Source organism: Salmo salar, chromosome 15, assembly GCF_965601325.2.
Source record: "Salmo salar chromosome 15, fSalSal1, whole genome shotgun sequence".
Lineage (NCBI taxonomy): Eukaryota > Metazoa > Chordata > Actinopteri > Salmoniformes > Salmonidae > Salmo > Salmo salar.
The window spans coordinates 111,050,001-111,054,669 of NC_138305.1; the positions used below are offsets into that span (position 1 = coordinate 111,050,001).

Here is a 4,669-nt window from a genome sequence, read left to right on the forward strand (position 1 = left end):
CTATACTAATCTATACTACTATACTGATATACTCCTATACTAATCTATACTACTATACAGATATACTGATATACTGCTGTACTAATCTATACTACCATACTGATATACTCATATACTAATCTATACTACTATACTGATATACTGATATACTGCTATACTAATCTATACTACTATGCTGATATACTGCTATACTGCTATACTGCTATACTAATCTATACTACTATACTGATATACTGCTATACTAATCTATACTACTATACTGATATACAGATATACTGTAATATTGATCTATACTACTATACTGATATACTGCTATAGTGCTATACTAATCTATACTACTATACTGATATTCTGATATACTGCTATACTAATCTATACTACTATACTGATATACAGATATACTGCTATATTGATCTATACTACAATACTGATACACTGTTATACTGCTATACTGATCTATAATATTATACTACTACGCTGTTATACTGTTATACCGATATATACTACTATACTGATCTATACTACTACACTGCTATAATGTTATACCGATATATACTACTATACTGATCTATACTACTACATGGTTAAGCTGACCTATACTCCTATACCGCTATACTGATATATACTACTATACTACTACACTGTTATACCGATCTATATTACTATACTACTACACTGGTATACTGTTATACCGATCTATATTACTATACTACTACACTGGTATATTGTTATAACGATCTATTCTACTATATTGTTATATCGCTATACTACTATACCACTACACAACGATAGCACTATACAAATATGCTGCTATACTACTATACTACTGTACTGGTACACTGCTATACTGCTATACCGCTATACTGATATACTAATATACTGTTATACTGCTATACTAGTATACTACTGTATTGTTATACTTGTATACTGTTTTACTGATCTATACTGCTACACTGTTATAGTGATCTATACTACTACACTACTACACTGAGATACTACCATACCACTATACTGCTATACTACTATGCTGCTATCCTGATCTATACTACTATACCGCTATACTGATCTATACTACTATACCGCTATACTGATATATACTACTATACTAATACACTGTTATACTGTCATACAGCTCTATACTACTATACTACTGCACCGTTATACTGGTATACCGATCTATACTGCTACACTGTTATACTGGTATACCGATCGATACTACTATACTGCTATGCTGCTATACTGCCATACTACTATACCACTATAGCACTACACAACCATACAACTATGCTGATATACTACTATACTACTATACTGCTAGACCAACATACTACTATACTGCTATGCTACTATACTGCTATACTACTATACTGCTATACTGCTATACCGCTATAATGATATACTACTATACTACTATATTGTAATACTGCTATACTGTTATACTACTATACCACTATACTGCTATACTGTTATACTACTATACCACTATACTGCTATACTACTATACTGATGTACAGATATACTGCTATACTGCTGTACAACTGCATTACTATACTACTATGTCGATATACTGCTATACTACTATACTGCTATACTGATATACAGATATACGGATATACTGATATACGGATATACTACTATACTGCTATACTGAACTATACTGCTATAATGCTGTACTGCTATACTGCTATACTGAACTATACTGAACTATGCTGCTATAATGCTGTACTGCTATACTGCTATACTGAACTATGCTGCTATACTGAACTATGCTGCTATAATGCTGTACTGCTATACTGCTATACTGAACTATACTGCTATAATGCTGTACTGCTATACTGCTATACTGAACTATACTGAACTATGCTGCTATAATGCTGTACTGCTATACTGCTATACTGAATTATACTGAACTATGCTGCTATAATGCTGTACTGCTATACTGCTATACTGAACTATACTGCTATAATGCTGTACTGCTATACTGCTATACTGAACTATGCTGCTATAATGCTGTACTGCTATACTGCTATACTGAACTATACTGAACTATGCTGCTATAATGCTGTACTGCTATACTGCTATACTGAACTATACTGAACTATGCTGCTATAATGCTGTACTGCTATACTGAACTATACTGCTATAATGCTGTACTGCTATACTGAACTATACTGAACTATGCTGCTATAATGCTGTACTGCTATACTGCTATACTGAACTATACTGAACTATGCTGCTATACTGAACTATACTGCTATAATGAACTATGCTGCTATAATGCTGTACTGAACTATGCTGCTATACTGAACTATGCTGCTATAATGCTGTACTGCTATGCTGCTATACTGAACTATGCTGCTATCATGCTGTACTCAACTATGCTGCTATACTGAACTATGCTGCTATACTGCTATACTGAACTATGCTGCTATAATGCTGTACTGAACTATGCTGCTATACTGAACTATGCTGCTATACTGAACTATGCTGCTATACTGAACTATGCTGCTATAATGCTGTACTGCTATGCTGCTATACTGAACTATGCTGCTATCATGCTGTACTCAACTATGCTGCTATACTGAACTATGCTGCTATACTGCTATACTGAACTATGCTGCTATAATGCTGTACTGAACTATGCTGCTATACTGAACTATGCTGCTATACTGAACTATGCTGCTATACTGAACTATGCTGCTATAATGCTGTACTGCTATACTGCGATACTACTATACTACTACACTACATACCACTATACTGCTATACTACAATACTGCTATACTGTACTATACTGCTACACTGCACTATACTGATATACTGCTATACTACTAAACTACTATGCTGATATATTACTATACTGCTATCTGCTGTACTACTATGCTGATATGCTGCTATACTACCATACTACTATACTGCTGTGCTGCACTATACTGCTATACTGCTATAACGCTATAATGCTGTACTGCTATACTGTGATACTGCTATACTGCTATCCTGCTATACAGCACTATATTGCTATACTACCATACTGCTATACTACTATACTGCTATACTACTATACTACATACGGCTGTACTGCTATCCTGCTATACAGCACTATATTGCTATACTACCATACTGCTATCCTGCTATACTACTATACTGATATGCTACTATACTGCTATGCTACTATACTACCATACAGCCATACTGCAATACTACTATACTGCTATACTGCACTATACTGCTATAATGCAATACTACTATACTGCTATACTACCATACTGCTATACTGCTATACTGCTATACTGCTATACTACTATACTGCTGTACTACTATACTACTATACTGATATACTGCACTATACTGCTATAATGCAATACTACTATACTACTATACTGCTGTACTACTATACTACTATACTGCTATACTGCTATACTGCTATACTTCTGTACTACTATACTGCTATACTACTATACTGCTATACTGCACTATACTGCTATAGGCCTACTGCAGTTCATCCACGATCACAGGCCTTTGGACAAAACAGACAAACAATATTACTATGCCCACATATGCTGCAGGCTGCAGGCTATTGCAACGCGGAGTTTATGTTGAAAGGGGGTATCAATAATTGTAAATAAATGCTTGGTAATCCCTGGCCAGATGTGTTGAAGGCACCAGATGGTTCAATTGGATAGCCTGCTGAAGAGCTAGTGGCATAGGGGACCCATTGTCCATCTATAAGGGTAAAGCACTAGTAAACGGCGAATCTGATCGGCGGGGGAAATGCAGCGTATTGGAGCACAATAGCCGATGACATAAATGAACCACATAATAGTCTAACCTCCTTGCTTGTTTCATTATGGCAGCATGTTCTGAATAGAGCGTATTGTTGAATACATGGTGAAAATTGAAACTTAGCATATGGCAATTAGACAAAACAGCCTTATAACAACAACAAAAAAACGGCATACCTTCATAATTCCAGCCTCGGTTCCCCGCGATGTTTTTCCTCGTAGCAGCTAACGCCAGCTATATAATTTAATTTTATACTCCAGTCTTATTTATTAGTCCCTTGGTGTACCGCGTACTGCTGCCTGACTAGTCACCGCAGGCTGTGCTCTATGACATTAGATAGGTACAAAAAAAAATCCATTGCACTGCGCAGGCAGATAGACAATGAACATAGCTGGTAAGATTTGAAAGAAAGAGTGGAACCGCACCGCGGAAGGAGCGGCGGTGAAAGCGTCTCTACGGCTGCTGCTGCTGCTGACAGTCCGACGCGGTAGCCATGCCTGCGGGCGGTATTAGGCGAATGGCACCGGTGGAACACACATCAGAATTACAGCGCATTCACTCTTTTTACTCCCTCTGTCCCCATAGGCGAAGGCAATACGGAGACGGTGATCAAGAGAAACGAACGGGGAGTGGAGAGTGAGAGAGAGAGAGGAGAGAGAGAGAGAGAGAGAGAGAGAGAGAGCAGGTCGAGCACGTAGGGGAGGGAACATAGAGTGAAAAGAAAGAGAAGGCTCATTTTAATCGGTGAGGATTGGATAGTGTGCTATGCTATAGCGTCCTGTATCGATTTGTTCTGATCATTGTATATCTAGAAATGCAGTACCTTACTGTGTTCATTTCATTATGAATGAGACTAGTGTTTTTCCTGAATGACAGGGAAGGCAGG

At 37.1% G+C, this 4,669-nt stretch overlaps 1 protein-coding gene across 4 annotated transcripts in view; it reads right to left on the bottom strand.

Annotated features, from left to right (window-relative positions):
• magixa (MAGI family member, X-linked a) overlaps positions 1-4,412 on the bottom strand; it is a 138,729-nt gene extending 134,317 nt beyond the window's left edge. For all 4 annotated transcript variants that reach the window (XM_082962275.1, XM_082962274.1, XM_082962273.1 and 1 more), the window contains exon 1: positions 3,960-4,412. The gene's annotated coding sequence lies outside the window, so the exon portion shown is untranslated. The remainder of the gene's footprint in view (positions 1-3,959) is intronic.
• Between the last annotated feature and the right edge of the window lie 257 nt (positions 4,413-4,669).